Source organism: Cervus elaphus, chromosome 19 (genome assembly GCF_910594005.1).
Source record: "Cervus elaphus chromosome 19, mCerEla1.1, whole genome shotgun sequence".
Lineage (NCBI taxonomy): Eukaryota > Metazoa > Chordata > Mammalia > Artiodactyla > Cervidae > Cervus > Cervus elaphus.
In genome coordinates, this window is record NC_057833.1 from 59,158,732 (window position 1) to 59,183,400 (window position 24,669).

At 39.2% G+C, this 24,669-nt stretch overlaps 1 protein-coding gene across 42 annotated transcripts in view; it reads left to right on the forward strand.

Moving 5' to 3' along the window:
- Window positions 1–24,669, forward strand: part of ZBTB20 (zinc finger and BTB domain containing 20) — an 848,937-nt gene that overhangs the window by 715,069 nt on the left and 109,199 nt on the right. For 2 of the 42 annotated variants that reach the window (XM_043874119.1, XM_043874125.1), the window contains exon 1: window positions 124–470. The exons of 37 other annotated variants lie outside the window; for them this stretch is intronic. The gene's annotated coding sequence lies outside the window, so the exon portion shown is untranslated. Of the gene's footprint in view, window positions 1–123; window positions 471–492; window positions 5,020–17,453; window positions 24,265–24,669 lie in introns of those variants that run through there. 3 more of the 42 variants (XM_043874123.1, XM_043874127.1, XM_043874122.1) reach the window with 2 other exon arrangements.

The following is a 24,669-nucleotide window of genomic DNA, read 5'->3' on the forward strand; positions in this document are numbered from 1 at the left end:
CCCCCTCCTCGGTCTCTCCCTCCCTCGGTTGGTCTCTCTCTCTCTCTCTCTCTCTCTCTCTCTCTCTGTCTCTTGCTCTACTGTTTTTTTTTTTTTTTTTTTTCCCTCTCTCTCTCTCTCCTAAACGTGGTCTGCTTGCTGATGGCAGAATGGCACTCGGAGATTTGTGCATTGTGTCTGGTTTCCTACGGGCAGGCTGACCCAGTGCCTCCAGGGACTTATCAATAGACCACTCAGAAGAGACACAGACAGGAGAGAGGAGGAGGGGTGGGGGGAGAGAGAGAGAATCAATATCAAGAATAGAAGGAGCTCCGAAGCCATTTTTTTTTTAAAGAAGTATCGGGACTTGGGAGAGGGTGACAAAGAAGGTTTTTCAAAGAGGCAGTGGAGGAGGTTCTAATAAATTTGGAAGGAAACAGTTCCCTGTCTTGGGAAAAGGAGAACTCCTGACTGATTAGCATTCACACCAGGTATGAGATGTTCGCTACCCCTTATCACTGTGTCGCAACGGAGATGGAAAAGCCTTTTTTTTTTTTTTTAGGAGACTGAGGGAGCATGTATTTCGCTGTGTTTGTTGTTGGGGGGTAAGGGGGTGGTGTGAGATCTGTGGGCATTTGTGTATGGGAGCAGAAAGAATGGAAGCAGTACAACGGGGGGTGGGAAAGAGTATGGAGTATGTTACTGTCTTCTCTGTCTTTGTGCACCCCTGGGGGGTTACCCAAGTTCATTTCTAGCAGGTGGATTTAGACGGGAGTTACTTAACGCTTGACCGCCAGTTTTGAAAAAAAGAAAAAAAAAAAACGCTGCTTCCTATGTCTATTAAAGGAAGCTCCAATTTCTCTCTCTCTCTCTCTCTCTCTCTCTCCCCTCTCTCTCTTCCTCTCTCTCTCTCTTCCTGTCTCTCTCTCTCTCTCTCTGCCCCCCCATCTCTCTTCCCCTCTCTCCCTCTCCCTCTCTCTTCTTTTTTTCCTCTTCTAACCAGACAGCGGGAGGGTTCCTGGCTCCCAGCCAGCCCAAAAGCCTCTAAGTGTTTTGCACTTGTTTCAGGGAGTAGCTGCCCGGGGATTTTTCAGCATTTTCACTAGAGAACAAAGAGTTCTTTACAAAGGGAAGGGGTGGGGGGGGGGGGGAGTGAGCTTAATGTCTGATATATGTTTTTCTATTTTTATTAGTTTTTCGCCTAAAAAGAGAGACAGGAACAGAACATTTACTCTATAAAGACACAAAGACGTTCCCAAAGAAATCCAGTTATCTTTTCTCCCTATCACCCCAATATATATATACATAAAAAATAAAAAGGAAAAAGACTAATTAAGTTGGATATGTTGCTCTTTTCTCTTCTTTTAATCTTTCTAAATCCGACTGTTCTTATGCTCACTCCATGGTATTTTTTTCTACTCACAATAAAAGTTGTTCAGGATACATCCTCTCTTACTATCTCTTTTACCCATTCTGGGTCCCTAAAATCCTGTGGAGCAGAGAACAAGACTCCACAAAATAATCAGTTTAGTGGCAAGAACATCTTCTACTTTTGCCACTTGAGTAAAAAGTTAATTATGGGATTTGGGTTCCCAAAATACCAATGGGGGTCTCACAATTCGGTCTCACAAGTTTTTGCATCCGTTTAAAAGGTACCGTTTGTGTCACTTGTTAGTTATTAAGAAAAGGTACTAAAGGAACAGATATTTATATTTTATTTTTGTTTCTATTTAATGATGTAAATGGCAAAAAAAAAAAAAAAAAACAGAGAGATTACTGCCCCATCCGTGATCCACTATAGTTCAAGCGAAATATAGCCTAGACAGAGATTTTTCTACGATTCTGATTGCCACGTAGCTTTGCGTGTTCTCCATTTGATTTTTTTGCCTATGCATGTGTATTTTCACCATGAATTTGTTTGTAGCAAACATTCCAGAGTGCTTATCATTTTCAAATTAATGCTCCAACAAAAGAAGAAAGAAATCATGTGAACTGTCTGTGCAAAACGTGTAAACAATTCCACCTTTTATATATGCTGTACATTTGTATCTTTATACTAACATCCTTGAATTGTAAACTCAGTGTTTTCTTTCTAAAAGTTTTCCTCCTAATGCATTTATATTTTGATTGCTATTTGAAAATCTCTTTAGAATACTTAATAGACACAAAACTGAACAAGGGGGAAATTCACAAGCACCACAAAAATCCTTAAATATATACTATAGGCAGTACCTAACTACAAATAACTATTTTACTAAGTGGAAATCAGCTACAACAGTTGTTTCAAGATTCAGAAACTCTTCCCTTTCCTTTTTTTTTTTTTCCATCCACTGAAAATATAATCTGTTCTTGTCCCTGAGGTGGGAAACTGTAGGGAAAATATAGATATATACATTTTTCCATATTTTTAGAGTACATTTATGTAACTGCTTCTCAGGGATGTAATACATAACAGGGCAGAGAGTGGTATCTAGTCAGTAAGCCCTTCTGGCTGGGAGGTGTGAGCGCCTTATGTTTGAAGTAACTTGATAACAAGGAGTCTTTTTGGAAAACCTTAGTGTGTATGTGTTGCCTCAGTAATGACCCATCAGAGAAAAAAACAAGAGCTAGGTGGCCAGTGTTTGCACTTGGACTCGCTGAAAGACATTAGAATGAGGGGAACTTTTGGCAAATCCAAATTTCTCTAGGGTAACTCACTTCTTATAGTATTTCGCCTTGAGACTTTTCTGTATTTCTGTAGAGATTTTTAATGCTCTTAAGAGTGCTTAAGGAGAAAAAGAGAAAAAGATCTTTAAAAAGAAAGTCATCAAAATAAGAGAAAAGAAACTCGGTCTTAAAAAAGTTTTATATTGAAAGCAAGAGCTTTTTTTTTCCTCTTCTTTTTCCCTTTTGACTTGTTTCTGATTTTTTTTTTTTCTGCCTTGAACTCTTTTGTTGCCATGGGCTGTTGTGTTTGCATTTTTGTTTTCTGCTTGTACTTTTTAGGGGGTGTCTGTTTTTGATGTGACCAAAGGGGTTTATGGAAGAGACAGAGGGGCTCCTGAAGAGGCTCATATGAAAACTGCACCAGCCCCTCTCGATCCCAACTCAGGCAGCTCCTATCAGCCAGTCGCGCCGCCAGGAGTAGGGAAAGGTGATCGCTGTCATTCTGCGATTCTTCGTGCATCTGACCTGAGAGTAACACATTCACAGTCGAGGAGAAAAGGGAAAAAAAATAGAGGAGGAGGAAAGAAAAGCTCTTTGAGCTGGAATACACTGGCTCTTTCTTCCTGTAGGCAATCCGCTCCAGTTCTTGGCGACGTGTCCTGCACTATCAGATATCATATGACTTTTTATTTAGATTCCTTTTCGGAGAATGGCCTGTTAGGACTCTGTTTGTTTTCTTTTATTTAATTTCCCTCTCCCTTCACCCGCTAGTTGTGTGTATCTGTGTGTGAGAGAGTGTGTGTGCACATGCATATGTGTGTGCAATTTTTATCTTTGTTTCTGTTCTGTTCTGATGCTTTCTTTAAGGACAAAGCTTTAATTATTTCAGTATACTGGTTTAATCATTTGCCAAAAAGAAACCTCCTTCTAGGCATTTTGGGGGGTCCATTTTTAGACATGTCCATTAACACATGAGGCTAGAGATCCAAAATGCTTGCTGGTCCTGATCGGTGTTTAGCCCACTCCCTCACCTTAATTTCACCCTCCCCCTCATCAGCATGCACAATAGTTTAAGTTAGGAAACACCTGTGCTGAGTTGAGAGGGAAATTAAAGTAGAAGCAACTTCTTCAAATCTGCACTCCTAGTTTCACTTTAATAAACTTTTTTTTTTAATCGGGGTTTTTTTTTTTTTTTTGGCACCCTCTGCTGAGCTTGAAAGTGTCAGAAATACTGAACTATGTGTCTGTGGAGCTTTTCTGAGGCCAGATGAGCACCCCTGGAAAGTAGAGCAGGGGCTGAAAGTCATTCAGAGACTTACGTGAGAAATTTAAATAAGGTCTAGGAGATCTATGGGCCATGCAGGGTTTGGTGATAGATGATAAAATGGAATACTTAGGGACACTCAGGAGGAGAAAGAGGAAAAATTCCCAGCCAAGGGGAACAGGCATTCCTGCTGCAGTAATTAGGACTTTAAAACCCGTATTTGATCCAATTTTTATTTTGTATAACTCAAAATTTAACAGATATGTGATTGCCTTCTTCTCCATGCCTGCTATGAAAAACAGAGGAAATATACTGACATTATTCCTGGGTTTCTCCTGTATTTTTGATATATTTCTTTTTCAGTCTTCAGGAGTTCAGATTTTAGTTAGCAAAAGTAAAACATAACTTCTCTAGATATGCAAGAGTTGTCTGTGCATTATTCTTATTAATGCATAACTTATGTATACATGATATACCCTGTTTGTATCAAGATTTTTTTTTTTTTTGGTATAGTAACAAACACGACTGGCTTGAAGGTACAGATGACCATTAAATTCTTTAAATTCATAGTTTTTAGTTCCTTGTTACTCTTTCCAAAATTATTTTTTTATAGATCTCCAATTTCTACTGCCTTATCTTAGCCTGAGGTGGATTTTGTTGAAACTTAGAGCAAATTTTATTCCACCTCTTTAAGAGTACCCAAAAGGAAAGAGAGAACTGTTTTTCGTTCAACAAAAAATTTTAGAAGCCCTTTTTTCCCCAGCGGAAAACTCCAAAACAGCTTTGTCTCAGAACGTTAAACTTGGCATGGATCAGAAATGTGAGTTTTGCTTTGTTTGAGGAAATTTGTTTTTGAAACAACAATGTTATAAATATTTTTAAATTGTCTGCTGAGCATGCGCTGTATCTGACTTTATTCATAGTTTTAAACACACACCAAAGTGCAGTCTTCTGAATGGCCACAGGTAAGGCTGTTGATTTGTAAGATCTTTCTCAGAGCCACCTTCTGTGAGTCTACTCAGTTTTCCAGAAGGGAAAAGGGCAAGAGCTGAGTTTAGACCTGGATTCCTTTCTAAAAACCCTAGAGCAGAAGTAGATTCCGCCTTTAAGGCTTGCACATTATACTTAGGGTAAGTACTATTCAACTTTCCTTTCTTATGGGAGTCGCCTGCCTTAACTTTTCAGCTTAATGTTAGCAGAGTGAAATAATAAAAAATTGAACTCAGAGAGGTATTTGACTGAAGTAGAAAATTTTTAAGAGCATCTATTGTGCATAAATTTGGGGATCCGAGAATTTGCCAGTGAGATGATAGCAGCTCTGTGCTTACAGAACAAGGATGTGCTAGTCTGAACATGTCTGATCTCATCTGGAATCTAAAGCTAAATCTAAATCTAGGTGGGCCTGTAATAATACCAGAAAAAGAACACATGTATCTTTTGTGCAACCTTTTTTTTTTTTTAACAAGGCTTCCAAAGGGAGTGACAAAGAAGTAGGTTCTTCTCTTGCTGAATCAGTAGTCATACTTTGCTCCAGGAAATATATATTTCCAGTTGTTTTGTGTTGTTTTGTTTCATTTTCTAGTTGTCATCCCTGTGGAAGTATATTCTTTCCTGTCGGTGGTTGTTAACACTTTCCATTTTTCAGAATGCTCTATATCCATTAACTCCATTTGATGTTTCCTCACTTGCTTACCTTTTTCAAGTCTGCGATGACCCTCTCAGACTTTGCAATTCTTATTGATTCTTTTCAGAATTTATTTATTCATTAGCTGTTTGTTATAGTTATGGTGGAGATAATCTCATTTTTCAGGCCTTTATAACTATCCAAATAAATTTCATTTTGAGGTGAAGTTTCTCATAGTTTTTCTTGACTCAGAACTGAACTTGTCTTGTGTCTTGCAGAAGCTTGAAGAAAAGCCAATTAGCCGTTTTTTGAGAACTAAATATTCTAAGAAATGCAAATGAAATTTTTTACAAAATACATATTGTGCATCTATGCAGTGCTTTTATATTTTTTTCTTTCCATGATTTAAAACAGAACTGGAAAATTAAATGTATTTTTTAAAAAGAAAAAAAAACCTGCCAGGTTAATTTGATACTTTACATGCCCAATTTAAAATAATTCAAAGTTTTCATTTCTATGTAACATAGCATCTTTCAATGTCAGTCAGTAATACTTTGTGCAAATACACATACACACACACACAGCTTCACTTTACATTTATATTAATTCTATTTTTGCATAAAAGAGGATTAGCATTCATCCAAACTTTTATTATTACATTTTAGTATTTTTCTGTAATTTAGAAATCCAACTAACTGTTGCTTCCTTCTGATTATTTAATATGTGTACATACTTATCACTGTCTTTTTGTATTCTAATAATTTAGCTTAACTTATGAAGTATTTTTATGTCTTACATACCCTTGAATCTTATGCAGCTATATTAACATTTGGGTTTATTCAGATACGATTTGCTTTGTTCCGTATTAAAAATTTTTTTCCTTTTTACTTTCTCAATCTAACAAGACTATGGCTATTTTTTCTTATATATGATTTCTATATGTCTTCAGTATTCTGAAGAAGGAACTTTGTTAACCTCATGATACCCTGGAAAGCTTTCAAACAAGTAGAAGTAGTCTTTACCTTGCTGCTCCCCACTCTGCTTGCTCTCACTGTACCACCCTTCGCCACCAGCAACCCTGAAAACACAACAATAATAAACACGGTATGATAAATTTTCTGATCATAGAACCAGGAAATACCAAAGAAAATTGTGGCATATGTAGGAAAATGCCAAGTGCTTCCCCAGTCAGATCAGCTGTTTTTGTACTTTTTTTTTTTCTCTCTCCTGAATTTTGTTTGTGACTTTTTTGGCTTGCTGAAGCATATCCCCATAATCTTACGAAGCCACAGCAAATTCCCAATGCCACAACAACACTATGCAACTGGGGAGAGCCCAGAAGAGCTGATCCTGGGTGGCTGCAGACTTCCCCAGCGATGATGCAAGGCAAAAGGAATAAGTAGGCTACTCTTCCCTTTGCTTCTTACCTGGGCTGCCAATGGGTCAGGTAGAGTGAATTTTTCTGTTGCTTTCCTGTCAGCTATCTGGGGCTTTTCTTTCTATTACCAATGGTTTTCTACCTTTTCCCGGGTATGATTTATACAGCAGAGCATCCCATTTTTCTTTTATGTTGAAACATGGAAAGCTTTGGAGATTGGGAAGGGCGAAGGAAAGAGACTCGGGGTAACTGGAAAGTATTCAAAATGGCATCAGACTCAAAGCTGTTTGGGGGGTCTGTAACTTTTCAGTTATCCTCAGAGTCTTTAAGAGGTTGAAAGTGGTGAATGGGATAACTATAGGGTACAAACTGTGATCTAACTGATTCAGTAGATGGAGCTCTTCCCCCTAAGTCTGTATTTAAGTTAACGTCCCACTCTGGTGTGTGGGGCTCTCTGTTTCAAGGTGTGTCATGCTACACACGGAAAATCAAGGGCTTAGAATGCTAGAGAAGAGATTTCGTGACTCTTCAAAAAAGAGTAAGCATTTCGCTCTGAAACATGAAACAGCACAGGGGAGAAATAAGGATGGGGTGGGAACTGAAGGTTATATATCTAAATTTCTCCCTATGTTTGTTGATGTTCTTAAGTGTGAAGTTAAATCGTAACAGTTTTTATAAAAGTGATTATTACTGTAAATGTAGAAAGATGTATTGTAACATATAGGATTTGGACTGTGTTGGTTACAAATCTTCCAGGCTATATGAACTGTGCAGATCTCCTCTCATTTGATTCTGCAAAGGAATCTTAATACTGTAATGCAGTTGTTTCATCCAATTAGTCTAGGGAACCTGGCTGAAATGTGACAAATTCTGAATTGTGACAGTGCAGAGGAGGGCAAAGCAGCAGTGTTAGGAAGGTTCCTTTATGGAAGCCAAAATATTTTCAGCGATAACTGGAAATAAATCTTCAGTATACCTGCTTTAATATGGAAAGAACTACTTGTTTATTTCTGTTTAAATTAATTGAAATGAATAACGGCGTAAAATTTGCTTCGGTGTTATATTATTCTCAGTAACAATAGGATAAGTTTGATCATGTCCTTCCCTGGAACCGGATGGGAAGATATATGTATTCTGTATGTAGTAAATGATCTTTCTTAGTGGAATGTCTTCTCCCAGATTGGAGATATTACTGAATATCTCTTGTAAATCTTGATAAGATCATTTGGCCAAAGTAGAACTGGGCTTGGCTTTAATACCAAAAGAAATAGCATTTTTAAGGGACTTGGATTTCCTTTGCATACCACGTGTCTGAGTCCGATACAGTCCAGGAAAATAGAGAGGATGAGACGAAATTATTCCTAAGCAGCCGCCGTAGGCCAAACACTGAAACAGTGCCAACCTGGACCAATCAGGCCAGCTTCTCAGAAGATACATGCTTTTGTCAAACACTTACATGAAGAGAAAGAAGGGGGAAGCCCCTGAAATTGCATTCATATGAATGATTCTTCCCTAATTTCAATAAAGTTCATAGCAATAGATGCAGTAATTTTATTACTTTTTTTTTGTTGAAAAGAAGAAAATGTCAGTTTTTTTGTCCAGCTAAGGATCTCTGAATGCTGTACTCTGACATCTTTTGAACAAAACTATCCTTTTGAATTTAAGCAAGTGAAAAACTTCTCACAGAGAGCAAAGAGTAAAATTGATGGAAACTCAAAATCAATTCCAAACCCATTTCTGGCATGATGAGAATAACATTTGTGCTGTGTTTAAAGCAGTTTAAAACAAGAAAATGATAAAATGATCAATATACTTAAAGCCAAAAATAACCAGGAGAAAACGATCTGTAATCCATTCCTAGACCTGAAACTCTACACTTTTGATTGAACATGAAAATAAACAAATATATCTTTTATAAGGTGGCATTTGTAAGCCTTATAATATAAAGAAATGATGAGATGCCAAGCTTTCAACTCTACTTAAGCTATGTTTTCAGAGTTTAGCCAAAAAAATTTTTCTATACTTAAACTATTGTAGATTTATTTATTTGTACATACCCTGACCATAGAAAGAGCAAAAGTTGAGGAATATATAGAAGGTCACAGTGGACTGCATTGTCACTTCACAGTCTGTGTATATTCTTTATCTTGAAAAAAATGAGGTAAAAGCTACAGCAAAAAAATATTTTAGGCTATATCTGAGAGTCAGTGAATTAGTCATTGTGGAACAGACTGAATTCTCTTCAAAAATACCTTGACTCCTAATTAATTTATTAAATTCAACACACACATAAATATAAATCATGTAAATTTTATCCTTATTGCTTTACTATACTAGAAGACTAATTTGACATCAATATATTTCGAACCTATGGATTCCAGGTCAGTGAAGTGCCACTTTCCAGGTTTCTAAAAACCTCTCTAGACTTAGGTTTTGCCCCAAAGAATGATTTTCTACCAGTCTTTCCAGAGTCATTTGACTGGCTAGTTATTTATTGATCAGATAAAATGAAATTGTCCTTCTGGATGAAGAAATCCTGGCTGAAAAATTAAAATGACAACAAATCACATAAGCACATTTAATTTCATTGACCTAAGGTGCAGTAGGAATGATGATAATTCTAATGAGCACTGTGACGAATGTAACTACAAAGAAGCATGCTTGATTACATCAGTAAGACTAACCTCAGTGGCCAAGGTCAGAAGGGTGAGATATAGAAGTCATGACAGAGTGGAAGCTAATGATGAAAGTTATTGGAGATGCTTAAAGCTTATAGCTGGCTGTGGAATTAACAGATACCGCCCCCTCCAAAAAAAAACCAAGTTAATTTTAGAAGTAGATAGAAAGGCAATACTTTTTCCTTCTAGAATCAGAATTTGCTTTTGCAGAGAATTTTAACAACCTCCTAAGCTTTGGCTATGGCTGTCCAGTGTGATAATAGTTGTAAAGAGCTGTTATGTACATTTGCTTAAAGATTCATGTAAGTGTAATTGTTATAGCAACTTATTCTATTGTTTGAAGTTGAAAAGCTCTGCTTTAAGTGTCGACAAAGCAAGTGTCAGCATCATAGAATCATAATCATGGCATCTTAGAGCTTGAAGGAGCCTTAGATATCTCAATAAGGATGAGTGGATTAGCAAACTCTCCAGAAAAGTATACTGAATATCTGGTGCAAGACCATGCAGAATTTTTTAAAATATATATTTCATATATTACGACTTACATTTTTAAAACACCATTTAAAATAAAAGCTTAAAAAACAGAGAAACTGAATCTCCACGAATTCATCTTGACTAGTGGTGCTATACATGGGATTCTGTAAACCAGTGGTTCTAGACAGAGAAGAATGGCAAATTTTTGGAAGAGCACAAGATTTTATTTTCACCAGAGGATCAGGGTGTTCAACAGAAGAAGAAATGCTCTTTGAGTATTTGAGCATTTGACCATGCTAATAAGAAAATGTAAACAGAGAAATGATAAAACTTTCTCAAGATGAGGAAGGCAAATTGTACTACAATTCAAGTTTTCTAGCTACTACTCTATACCATAAGCCTGACCCCTAAAACAAATTTTTTAAAAAAATAAATAAATAAAATTCCAGAAGTAATTGAAGAAGAAAGCAGAGTAACCAAGACTTTAGGGTTCCTATTTTGATACCAATAATCCTATTATATATGGGGCAAGGGTCAAATATGTGTGATAAGGGTACAGCATTCTGGGAAATGAAAGAAATTGCACCCACCCTGGGACTCCCTGGACACTCTCTGCTCCTAACATTGCTCCCCCTACATGGTCCTCATGTCCCCTCCAAGGTAAGCTTGTATTTCGTTTCTCTTCTTCCCTCTATTCCCACCAATGGAAAAAAAGAAAGAAAAAGAAAGAAAAAAATTTTTGAGAAATTGTAGTCAGAAAATACTTTAGAAAGAAGTCCTTCTTTTTAGAAATCTTCCTGTACAGATCAATGTATCTTACCATCTTATCAAATATGAGTTCTAATCAGAGAGTGCTGTGTTAACTAGGCTACTCCTTGTCTCCTAAGCACACACCACATTCCCACACCCCTGTTCCTTTCCCCTGGTGATCCCAAGCAGAAGCAATTCTGCCTTCTTTATTTCTACAATACTCTGTCCTTGAATGCTTTTGTCATGTCTTATAGATTAGCCATTTGTGTGTTTATTTATAATGTAAGGAACAGGTCTATGTAATTTGGGATAATGCCCTTAATTTCACTGGGCCTCAGTTTCCACATCTGTAAAGGAAGAAAATGAACACTACTAACTACCTTGCTGGGAAATTGTAAGAATTCCTGAAATGGAGTATATAGAAGGCTTAGCAACATGACTAGCGAGTAGTCATCGCTCCATATCATTGTTGTTGTTACTATTACTATTGTTAAGATTCCCTTTCCCTTCAAGCAACAAACACAATGACTTTTACTTAATAGGAACTGAATAAAAATGTATCAAATCTTTTTATATAAGTTCATAGGTCCCATTACTTCCTTACAAAAATCTTTCCATTTTTTTCCTGGAAGTTTAGAATAGTCAGCCCTGGCTGACCTGTGGATACCATAAAAGACAGCAGTATTGCTCACTCTAAACTGTCGGTTCTGCCTTCCCTTTCAGGTTCCCCACAGACCCCCCAACCGTGCAGGACTGCTCTTTGAAGCATCTCCAAAAGTGTCAGCTTATAGTTCTGGTTCATGTGATTAATGAGCTGGTTATACCACTGTCTGCAGCCTGAACTAGAAACTTTCACTTTGGAGAGCAGGTCAAGATATCGAATTTAATTTTAGTTGCATCTGTTATAAGCCAATTGTGTATTCATTACATTTATAGATTCCCTCTCCAGCCATATATTTTCATGGCTGTTGAGAGCACCTGAATCTGTGTTGAATGTCCTTAGATTTTACTTTGGGGACCAGAAAATAATACAGTGAGACATTTTTGATAGCTAGCTGTCATCTTTGGCATTTTTCTCTTTTAGTGTCTAATTTGGTATGTTTGAAGAAGGGGGCAAGTATAGAATTTTTTGTCTTAAATTGAATGTGGTCTGATAATTCTGTATCAATGAAATCTAGGGTCTATGCGATTCATCTTCACATTTCTGTTTTCTGGGCATACAACTCCATTCTGTGGAAATGAGAGACTTCTAAAAACTGGAAATGAAAAATAACTTGGGGCATGTCAGGGTAGAGATATAGCATTAAATGTATAGGGTCAGCTGTAGGAAGGATGGCCTGCAAGGTCGACTCGGAATGTGTATGGACCTGACTGGTTCTTTGGGGGTTACAGTGAATAGTGAGAAAATTTAAAGGGGCAGGTCACATGGCCATAGTCAAGGAGATTCTGACAGCAGGGGTGTTCAAATCAGGAAGAATGCTGCATCTTTATCAGCCAGAAGTTCCATTTATTTGAGAGGGAGTTGGTATTTGTGACGGGAACAAGGTCACATTTAGTAGAACTGATAATTCAATAAAGGGTTCTGACTTTGCCAGAGTAATAGTGTTGGCATCAAGAGAAGAAAGTTTTGCAGATTTCTCTGTGTGCACTTGCTGTTACTGGTGTTCCTGGTGGGTGGCTGAATCATCCTGATGGCATTCAACAAGAACCAGCTGCTGAGAATATTAAAATGCAAGCATTTATTCCTCTAGAGAGACAGTAGCATCTGCAAAGTTTTCCTATCTTGATAGTACAGATAATCCCAGGGAGCATTCTCTAGTAGTTTTAACTCTCTATTCATTTATACATTTTCATTTTATCATTATTGTCAGTATCTCAAATTCCAACAGGAGAGAAGAATGCCTGAATCCACACCAGGTTGTAGAGACAAATAGGAAGCACTTGACCAAGGACTTAGGGTTGCCTCTTGGGCTTTACCTTGAATTGTGATTCTCAAGAGAAGAAATTAGCATTTTTCTCCCTTGGCTCATCTTCACAGCAAAGGGCTACTCTTAGTCTTCAGAGCTCCACCAGCAGGAAGGGAAGGCCTTGGACTTCCCCACCTTCAATACAGGCTTCATTGGAGCTTTCCTTTTTACTTGTTAAACTTGTGAATTTGTTCCTCTCTTCATGTGATTTGTTGTTGTCTTGTTTTGTTGAGCTAGCAACAACAGTTGGGGGGAAAGGGCAGTACAGAAAGAAAGTTTGGACTCGGAAATCTACAAGGTCTTTTCCATCTCTAATATTTATGAATAATGTATTGAACTGATGGAAAAAATGTTGAATATGTTCATTATGACTTATATTCACCAGTGTGTTGCCTAGAATATAAAAGAGCAAAGCAGTTGCAGCATAACTAGTTCCTTACAATAAATGTGCTGGTATGACAGAGCTCTGTAGCCTTTCCTATTCCACTGTGTGTCGTCCCCAGACTCACGCTCTACGTGACTGAGTGGCAACTGCGGACTGGATACAGAATGGGATGACAGCCAGCCCAGATTCTGTAGGGAACTGGGACGTTCCTTGTGGAGTCTGGGTCCTAAACCGTAGCAGCTTGCTTGAAGGTCTTGACTGAGCAGTGTCCATTGAGAGAAATCACTGAAGCCAGTTTCACATCACAGATGCGACTCGGGTGCTGTTTGTTATATTGCTGGGCTTGCAGTTCTTATCATCAGAGAAGAAACATCATTTTGTCCCTTCATTAAAAAACAATTAGTACGGGTAACAAATTTCTTGGCAATATTACATTCTAATATAAAGGACTAAGAGTGGTAGATACTTCAGAACTAAGTAACTCATCACACTTACCTTCAAATTTTATTTTATATCATTCTCTATCAGTTTTCTTTCACAATTGTGCTTTGTTTAGGACTTATTAAAACCAAATTGTATTTCCCAAGTATTTTGTGAGATAACATTGTGAAACATTAACCAGAAGCATGAAAAGAGGCAAGAAGTTGAGGATATTTTTTATTCACATAAATAATTAGCAAAATAGATAATAAAGAATTAAAGTGATAGCAAAACAGTCTTTCCTTGGCCAAATAACAGCCAGGCCAATATTTTAAATCAAATATAGCACCATGAGCATCATGCAAATATGTACCAAAATAGAGAAGGACTATCTGAGGTCAAGAACTTAGAGGATGTAGCCCTAGTGTAGAACAGAGGACAGCTCCAAGTTGCAGCACTTCACAGAAAGGTGCAGCAGAAAGGTTTGGCCCATGTCTAAAGTCCCAGGAGGACAACAGAGAATTGACAAGTGTGTTCTGCCTCAGAGAAGCCTTTGCTTCTTCTTAAGTCAACTCAGAACCAGTAGACTAGCTCTTGTGAATGGTGAGTCCAAGACCTCACTTGTACCCATATCAACTGTTACCATGACATTAACTCAAACCCACTGTTTCAGTATTATTTATCATTATTACCTTTCAGAGATGATTTTTTTTCTTATGCTTTCTGAAGAGCTAAAATCCATCTAAACTCATGAAGAGCAAACATAAACTTAGAGCAGCCACATTTACCAATAGTTTATAATGATCTCAGAGGGGAGGAAGAGAGAGGGAGAAAGAAAGTACCAATGGAAAAGAAAGAAGTGTAAGATCTTTTTTCAGGAAAGTTGCCTTGCCAAACATTTAGATCAAGTTGCTCAAAAGCAATAATGGCTACCCAATTCCAGAGTGGTATAACCTGAGGACAGATGTGACAGGTTTTGTTTTTTTTTTTTCATCTCCACCCTTCCTTATGGGACAAATCACTTAACCTGTCTATGTAATAGTGTATTTGTCAAACAAATAGAAAACCATCTATCCTCATCTCCTTCACAGCGGTATTGCTAAGGCTGATTGTGCACACATATATAAATGTATATATTATAGCTATCTATTTCCAGCAGGGGAGAATGATTTCAAAATAAATGAATCAGGATTTTATATATGCATCTGTGGTGAAGGTCAATCACTATATTTTTTAAGATCTCTTCTGCTAATTACCAATTGTTAAAAGTGTTAGTGGCTCCATTGTGTCTGACTCTTTGCGACCCCATGGACTATAGCCCTCCAGGCTCCTCTGTCCATGGAATTCTCCAGGCAAGAATACTGGAGCAGGTTTCCATTCCCTTCTCCAGGGAATCTTCCCGAACCAGAGGTCAAACACAGGTCTCCTGCATTGCAGGCAGATTCTTTACTGACTGAGTCACGAGGGAAGCCCTACCAATTGTTAAAACACTTGAAAATGATGACCAAGCCTATATCACCTCTGTGGAATGGAAGACATTTTGAAAACTAAGTGTAACTGGACAGAGTCAAATGCATTTCCATCTACTTATGGACCCTAATGGCCTTACTCAAGGCAGTACAAACGTGTTAAGCAAAACAAAAGATTAGTTTTGTCAATAGATATCTTTTTTAAGAAAAGTCCTAAATCAAGGTCTAGTATCAAAGTATAATTCTGGCTGTAGACATGAACTAGTTCTCTATATTAGACACGTTTTTTAGAAAATGGAACAGGGATATATAGTTAGGAGAGGGTCAGCGTCAGCCCACACAAACATCCCAGGCATCTGCCCAGGCTCTTGGTCTGTCCCTGTGAGAACCAGGCTCAGTATATATAAAGCCCCTAAGACCATTGGGAAAGAGGCCACATTGATCTATTCAGTACTGCTGTTATTCTTTTGATGTTCATCTTGGCTATTTAATCTCTGCTTTCTATATACAGACCTCTGTGGAATGATAATGGCGTGAGGAGGGCAGGTGAAGATAAATAAATGTGATTTTTTAGACATGACCATTACCCTCTAATAACTTTTCTCTGGCCCATTCCAAGCATCCAGGAAAGAGAAACTTAGCTTCCATGGAGAGTGAAGTCATAGCTCCAACTTAGCATAATGAGACAGACAGACAGAAAGAGAGCAAGTACACAGTTAGTGAACCCAGCAAGTTTCTACTGGGCTAAGACCAGGTTCTCATGTTTCCTCTTTTTTTTCCAAACTGAAAAGACTTATTGTGGTAATTCACCTGTTTTCTGAGCTTGTATGCACATGCCCAAGACCTGCTCAAGGTAAGGCCAGAAAGATATCAGGGGTAGGACTTATATCCAGGAAACTCAACTTCTTTTTCATTATTTTTGCTTGTTTTTCATTTTTCCAGGAATATTTGTGTTTTTATGTTTCAATTCCCAGATATTGACATCCTGGCCATCTTTAGGTTGTAACAGAAGTGGGGATTGGTGGATGTAACAAATGACAGAAGCCAGCACAACTGCAATCTATCAAACATGTTGGCAGACCCCAGACCATTCTGATCCTCCCTGCAGAATTCAGTTGCATCCATACCCTAATAAGACAGGGTGAACTGAGAATTTTGAGAGTGGTGGTGCATCTTTCTTAATTTAGGCCTTGGTGACAATGGGACTTGAGTGCCTTGGTGAAAACAATACAGCCAGAATTAAGACCACCTTCCTGTCTGTACAACCTGTGCAGTCACACTGAGCCCTGCACTCAGAAGGGGTTTAATGTGCTGCTGTTGTTGTCTTGAAATTCTTAATGATTTTTAATAAGGGATCCTGCATTTTCATGTTGCCTTGTGCCCCACAGATTGTATAGCAGATCCTGCCTGGAATTTATCTTTTCCTAGCATGCCAACTGAAGGTATCAGTCACATATCCTCTTCTACTGAAAATGAACCTCTTTCTCAATTTCTCAGAAGCTAATTCCTGCATTCAGCTCTGAAGATTTCTATCTGTACATTATGGTTCAGAAGAACCCATCTCTCCTTCTTTCCTGCAAACACCTCAAGCTGGTTATCATCCAGATGGTCTTTTGTTGTAATCAGAAATGTTGTAGTGGTCTCAGCCAAATATTATTTTTGCTAGAGATTGATACTTGGGAGAAATAGTTGTGGTAATGAAGTATTTGCCTGTTATTGAATAGTTAAAATAGACTTCAACGATTCAATGGAGATTTTAAACAGGGCATCTAGCATTCAGCCTTATTTTAGACTAGGATTTTCCATCCATTGTGTGATCAAACACATCCATGTAGGCTAAAAACAATTTCCTCTCCCAGCTCTAGCCTTGCCTTCGTGCTCTCTTAAGTTCCTACCATGGCTGCTGCTTTCTCATGACCCATTCTGCCTTCAGCTCCTATCAATCTTTCCTTCCTTCTTACCCCAAACTGGCATTAGGAGGAGGGAATTCCTCTCTTTAATCTACATACAACATCTAATGAGAATGATGCTGTTGAATTTGGTGCTTTCACACCCCTGACACCACCTTGATGAGTGTGAATGACAGGGATGTAAGGTCATGACCAGATCCCATACAAGTGTCTCCATGTGTCTTTAATGAAGGTTGGTGGGACTAGGTCTTAACCAGAAGAATTCAAAGCTCCTGACTCCCAGCCAGATTTACCCTTGATGGTTCAGGGCATCCTCAATATTCCCAAAAGATATATTCTAGATGACTGGTTTGTAAACCAGTTTCTAAGCACCCATCATCAGGTGCATGTGCATGCTAAGTCCCTTCAGTCATGTCCAACTCTTTGTGAGCCGTGGACTGTAGCCCACCAGGTGTTCCTCTGTCCATGGGATTCTCCAGGCAAGAATACTGGAATGGGTTGCCGTGCTCTCCTCCAGGGGATCTTGCCGACCCGAGAATCGAACGCGTGTCTCTTCTGTCTCCTGCATTGGCAAGCAGATTCCTTAGAACTAGTGCCACCTGGAAAGACCCATGACCAGGAGGAGGAGGAAATATGCCAGAGGAACTCAGAGCTGGGAGAAGGGACCTGACTGGCCACCTTAAGCTAGTTAGCCTCCCTGAACCTATAAAACACTTCCTAACACTAACAGTGTCTCCTGGGTTGCCGGAGACAACCCAGAGAGAGGCTTATCTGACACAAAGCCTCACTCACAGCAGAAACCCAGGAAAGTGAGCCCTTTTTACCCTTCCTGCCTCCTCTCCTGCTGTCCTCTCTTCCACACCTCTGCTCTCCCTCCCTCATGAAAGGAAGGCAGGCAGAAGGAATCTGATGGAGAAGTGGCAGACTGTGGAGTCGCTATAGGTTTAAATTATAGGAGATTAGAATAACCTTGATTTGCCAGGTAGGCTGAAGTTTGCAAGTTTTCAAATCAGCTGACCTCCTGTCTAGTGATAACACAACTGTGGCACAGAGGAAAGCTCAAAACCATGATTCAGAGACCATAGGGTCTCTCAAGAAATTTTTCAGCGGTTCACTAGCTCTGGACGGGCCCCTGAGCAGAAAATGCTAAACAGATTGAGAACTTTTCGATCATGGCCACCCCCTTTTTCCTCTCCTCTGACTCAGGGACCCAGGGTCCTTGTGTTTATCTGATTTTTTTCCTTCAACCTCTCTGTTCCAGAATTATCCCTCTCCCCACCCCCCAGCTCCAATTCAAAACTACTTTACACTGAGGTAACTCTGGGATTTGAAGCCATCAGAGGACCCAAGCATGAGGGGTTCAGTCACCCTAAGATACGTTAGCCTCACAGAAGAAGTGTTGAAAATTGAACTGTACCTCATTAACAAGGGGGCTTGTGCTCCTGGCCCCAGGGAGGTGGCCTCTGTTTGGAGCCAGACTATCTGCCTGGAATCAGCTGTGCCCTCATACAGCTGTGCCCACCCCTCTGCCTCTTTATCTTTGGTCACATATGTGATATGAACTCAGAGAAGCCGACTTTCTTCCTGGGAGAGAAGAAGGGGTGAAAAAATGTAGGTTTACATAGTGAATAATCAAAACTGGGATAACTGCAGAGGGTCTCTGTCACAAAAACATGCTGTGATATCATTTCTTTATATAAAAGTAAATTTCTACCTTGGAGAGCCAAGGCTCTGACAGGTATAGTTATGAATGTAGTGTGCATGAGTTTAAAACCCCACTGCTTTGAGATTGGTCAAGGCTGTTATCTCCTGTGATCTCTGAGCATTTTGCAAATTTGAATAATCAGTCATCTTGAGTTTCCTCTTTTGCCTAGGAGGGTACGAAGGCTCATATGGGACATGGATTTTTTTTTCCAGGTCAACTGAGCAGCAGAGCTGAGTTGCGGGCCCCTAGCCCCTAGGGAAGTTTAGCTTTTCTACCTGAGAACTGGGGGAACTCCTAAGACCTCCTCTATCCACGGCTGCCAGCTTCTCCATCTTCTAGCATTTCTCTTGACTAGTTGTTGCTCCTGTGATGTTAGAGAAAATGTTAGCAGGAGAATCAAAGGGAGGAGATGGAACATTAGGGGAACATTAGCAACTATTGAAAAGACATTTTGACCTATTTCTGTAGTTATCAATTTAATAGTATTTGTTGCCAGGAAATGCACTGATGGCAGGTGGGAGGTTGGATTGCACTAGCAGCCAGCCTGCTCTCAGGGGCCCTCCAGTTTCAGGAGGTGGTAATTCTAGTTAATAAAAGGGTGAACTTCAAACACATTTTAACCAAATCAAATTGTAGCAGGAAATATCATATTACTGATATTCAGGCCGACTCACAGCTGGTAATATTAGTCAGTATATAGGCCCCAAATTCTGACTTTTCAGCATTTTCAGATATGTTTTTGGCAGTGAGAGAGTCCCCCAGGCACATTGTTATGTAGGAATAGGAGATTTTTAACTAACATAGAAGCTAGCCTAAATGAAAAATTCTTTATTCTTGTTAGACTTTTTATAAGATTGTCAAATATTCAAATAATATGTAACCAAGCCAAACTTCAGGTGGTTGATAGGAAATCTCCTAGAGCCAGGAGTTTTAATTTTTTTTTGTTTTGTTTTGGTTTTTTTCTATGACATGTTGGCAAATGATAAAAGCAATTCACTCTGCTAACCAGAGATGCTGGGCAGAGTTCCCCCAACACTGATTTCATGCCATGAAAAGCACAAGGCACGGAAAAGAGTTCAGGCTTTGTGTCCTACCACTCAGATTTGAATCCCAGCTTAGCCTCTGCTAGCTGTGTGACCAGAGGATGCTCACCTAACTTCTCTGAACCTTAGGCTTCTCACTAAGAAAATGGGCAAAATATCAACCTCTCATAGTTAGCATGAGGATCAAATGAGATGACATATGCAGAGAAATCCACATATGAAGGAAAACCAATGAGCATATACCAAGTGTTCAAAGATGATCATTATAATCATCTACCCTTTTTGCCTCTGTGGTTTGCAGGTTTTTTTTCCAGTAAAATGCATGGCTTTTAATATGATAATAAAATTCAGCACTGCTATAGATACCCTGCAGACTGATCTGGTCAGTCCTTTCTGAGTGAATAGCTGTTGGCCACTTCATCTTAGCCCCAGTTAACCTAGACTTCTCTTTATCCCTTCTCTGGGTTCATACAGTCAGACCACAAGACACATCTTAAGCAAATCAACTAGACCCCTTGATAACACAGACTCAAGGTAAATGAATAGAATCAAGACAGTAGATCACATGGCAGCTAGAACTTTCCATGGCCCTTCTTCACCTGTTCTACTCCAGCTCATCTTAAATTAGGAGAGATGTCAGGCATCTTTCTGTGGGACTGCCTCCTGCCCAGATTTTTTTTTCTAAACTTTCTCCATGTGCCTGAGTCTGAGATTTTCACAGAGATTAATTCTGATTTGGTTCGCCTACACTTTTGAAGCTCTAAAAGCTTTCCATTGTGGGCAGATTGTCTCAAATACTGTATTTGAGGATGGAAAAAGAAAACTCTGCCCAAATGTAAGCACCATTGAATCAAAGAAACAGTATTTTTTTTTCTCAATTGCATTCTTTGAAGATCCAGACAACCTTGAATTCTTTACAAAAGGCACATCAGTAAAGCCACCCTCACTGTTAAAAAGACACAGAGAAAGAGAGAGAGACCAACTACAGAAAGCCACTATTGGTGATGTAAAAGGCTAGAGTGTCCAACAGAAAAAAAAAATTGAAAAAGAAGGTGATTCTATAGATAGAACCCAGACCTAGAAGTCAGGACACTCAAATTCTGTTTCCTGCTGAATGGTAACCTGCCTTCTTGTGTGGATCCCTACATAGCTGCCACCCCCCAACTCCATTGTCATTGTTTCTGGGGATCATGGATTCTGACTCATCCACCTAAGGCCAGGCGAGGGTTTTCATTTGCTGCTGTTCTGAAAAACATTGTGATTTCTGTACCAATGGCATTCTGCATGGGCAGAGTGTTTTCCTCACTTGCAAGGAAGAGCCCTGAATTATACCTCCCATTACTCTGAAGTGGATATAAGACAGAATTTCTGATAATTCTATGGGGAAAAAAATATGATGCCATTGTAATGCCAAATTTGAACAGTGAATTAATAATCACCTGAATATCTAGGGCTAAGGCAGAACCACTGATCTGGCCTAACATCCGTATTGATTCCTCTTTCAGCCATGCAAGTTCTTGGTCAACATTGATTGCAGGACAACTCAGTGTGAGAGGTGCTTTGATCCAGGATACATATCCCTCCCTTCATAGATAGCTAAACCCCTCTGTGTACTGATGGCTGGTGCCTTAAAGTTTGGTTCCACAGTCCCTTCCTTTTTGCGCTTTGAGCAACATTAGTAAATCTATGAGAGGGCTCTGTTCCATAGCCAAGAGGTCTTGCTTCTTCTAAACTGTTAAAGCACTTATTTATGTGTCTTATTTGGCACTGATTACATACTATCCTATACCAGAGTATTGTTTCTGTGTGTCTCATTCCTCCTATCACTGCACAGTAAGCTCATAAATACAGAGATTGTATTTATACATAATTTGTATCTCCTTCAACACCTAGAATGTACCATCAGAAATAAAAGGTACATAGTGCATAATATAATTTTAATGAATGAAATTAACAGTAGCATATAAGTATTTGGCAACAAACTAGCATTTCTAAACTCCATAAATGCCAACCCAGAAGGCAGCTTACAGAGTTTATCATTCAATTATATCTGTTAAGCTCTAGGATTTTTCCCCAACTCAGTATTTATAGGTTTCATTCTTCCCTCCTCTTCACTGACAACATTTTCACATAGTAGGTTTTTAATAAATGATTCTTGATTTATCAATTAAAACCATAGAATAAAGCAATAATTTCCAATTTCTTTATGTTGAAATACTTATTTTGATCCCCATGTACACCTTTATTCCAGACCTTGTCAACACTTGCAACACGGGTATCTTGAGATTTCGTTCCACACAGTACCTGGCTAAGGCTTAAAAAATGGTCATGAGTTTTAATTTGGCTTCTTTATCAGGCTTCTTACAGGGCAGAAGAAAAATTTTTTTTTTTTTCTGTCTCCTCCTCTTCCTCATAGGAGTGTTATATAGTTGAATGAGACCTAGTCTCTATAAAAGCACTTTAATTTCTGGAACAAATTTGATATCAGATTCATAACATCAGATTGAGGAAGCTTTGGCACCCCGGCACACCAAATAATTGTGAACATCATATGTGTTGATCTTCTGCGTGGACCTGAGGGGTGAAGGGTTTATTACTCCAAGCTTTTACATTAGGTGCACATGACCTAGGTGCATTCACTGTGTCCTCTGCCCAAATGAGACAGCCGATTGCTTAGAGCCTGTCCGGCCACACAAAAGCGTCACCATTACCCTCCAACCTGATTTGATCCTACACCTCAGCCACACAAAATGGTCTGAAACCAGTCATTTCCATGCTAGGTCACAGATTTCCAAATTAGATACATTATTCCAGTTTTGCCTCCCTTCTTTCTCAGAGAGTCTGTCTCGCAGAAAGCCAGGGGAGTCGTCCCAGGCTAGACATTCTGTTGAGTCATGTTTACTGTCCCCCCTCAGAAAGGTTCCAAAAGCAAATGCAAGAGGTTGCGGAACGCAGGGACATGTGGCGTGCATGCTACTGAAGTGAGAGGCATAGCATACACCTGCTTTTTGGCTGTGGCAGGCCATCTTGACTGTGCCATGCCACAAGTTAGCATTTTGGATGAGCAATTGCCATTCTGTTGTTTTCTTCTCAACACATGGTGTTCAAAAACAGTTAAAAGAAAACTGTACCCATTTGCTCATCCCAGAAATCTAAAATTTCAAAGAAGCATGCCAAATTAATTTTCACATAATATTTTCCAAGCTTTTTCTTTGCACTGAGAACTGATATTTCACTTTTTGAACTCACAGTGTCCCGGCCTGAGGTAAATGGGTGCAGTTTCTCTTTAAATGGCATTAAACATATCAAAGCAGGATTATATCTGTCACTGTCTTTTTTTTTTTTTTTTTTCTAATGGAATCAAAATCCTTCAGGGAGTGTCCCAAATCCACATTAATGTCTTTGAGTGCTAATGTTTCCACTGGGACTTTTACATTAGCAAAATACAAGTGTGTGAATCCCCCCCACCAACTGCTGTCTGTCTAAGAGAGAGCCGACTGCACCTCCTGTTATTCTCCATGGCCTTCACCTCACCCCTGTCAAGGTGGTAGACGAGGATGCTTTCTTTTCCACCCTTCCCCTCCCCTGTGTGTAACCACACCCCAGAAAAGCTAATGTGAATGCAGGTTCCAGCATGGGAGAATCTTTGGAATCCCAGCTGTGAATTTTATTCAAAAAAGACTAACAGCAGTAGCCATCATTACCATCTATTGAGGGCCTATCACACCTTAAATTTCACCTTTGCTTCTGACAGTGGAAGAAGCAGACAAACCCCTATGACTTCAGGACCAAGCCATCAACATTTTTGCTATTGATTTGGGGATATTGGTCATGTGCCCTTATTATGGCAATACAATCCCTGTCCACCTCAGTGCCACCTTTTTTGTTTCTTTCATAAAGTAATTAAAATGACATGCTGTCAATCATGATTATCAACTGGCAATGAGAGATTGCGGTCGATAAATAATAATTTAAATAAGTAATCATGACATAGTAAATAATAAAAAGGTTCTCACGTCACATTTCTTCTTAGTTGCACCTCTTCCTTGCATTCGGATATACCCTGGGAAGTTACAGTATTTCGAGTATAAATTTGTTTACAATGTGGGGTGGGAGGGCTGGAAAGCCCCTGCGCAGCGTCTTCCTTCTTTCAGCGCCATCCTGGCCACAGAAAGCTTGAGTTCTGCAGCTGATGCTCTGCGAGAGCCATCCCTGGAGAGCTAGGAGCTGAGAGCTTCTAAGCGGGCTCTTCACATACTTTCACTTTCTGGAGCACTCTGGAGCTCGGCACTACTTCCTTAGAAACTCTTCCTATGCCCCCCTCTCTTCCTTCCCCACTTTTCTTGCCCCCTCTTTCTTTTTCTAGCCCTCAAGCTTGAACTAGAGTGTGTGTGTGTGTGTGTGTGTGTGAATGGTGGAGCACAGCGGGGAGGAGAATTTCCTGATGCCCCAGCCTACCACTAGGAAAGAAACTCGGTGTTTTTATTTAAACAACCTCTCCCCACAGCTAAGCCTTCATATGTGGAAGAAAAACTCAAACCTTTTTCCCTTCCCACACTTTACGAAGACAAGGTAAGCAGAGGCAGTGATAATGTCAACCCTGGATTGAAAAGGAATCCTTTATGCACAAACTATGTGCTCACCTTTAAATTTTTTTCGAGGAAAAAAAAAAAATCCCTATCATTGGCAACTATTGGAGAATTGATTATGCTAGATTTTTGTGGGAATTGTGCATGTTTTTCTAATACTGAAAGAGTTTGGGGTTTTTATTTATTCATTTGTTTTTAAGCACTAGTTTCACAAAAGCTTTGCAGTGTCAGGTAGACTGCCTTCTATAGCCAGAAAAAAATACCCTTCTGTACATGAGTCATTTGAATTGTCTACATATAATATTCTTTTTTGGTGGGTCCAATGTCAGTTTGTTCGTGCTAGCATGTTTAAATGTCAAGGTGGTAGTAAATGTGTGTTTGTGTAAAT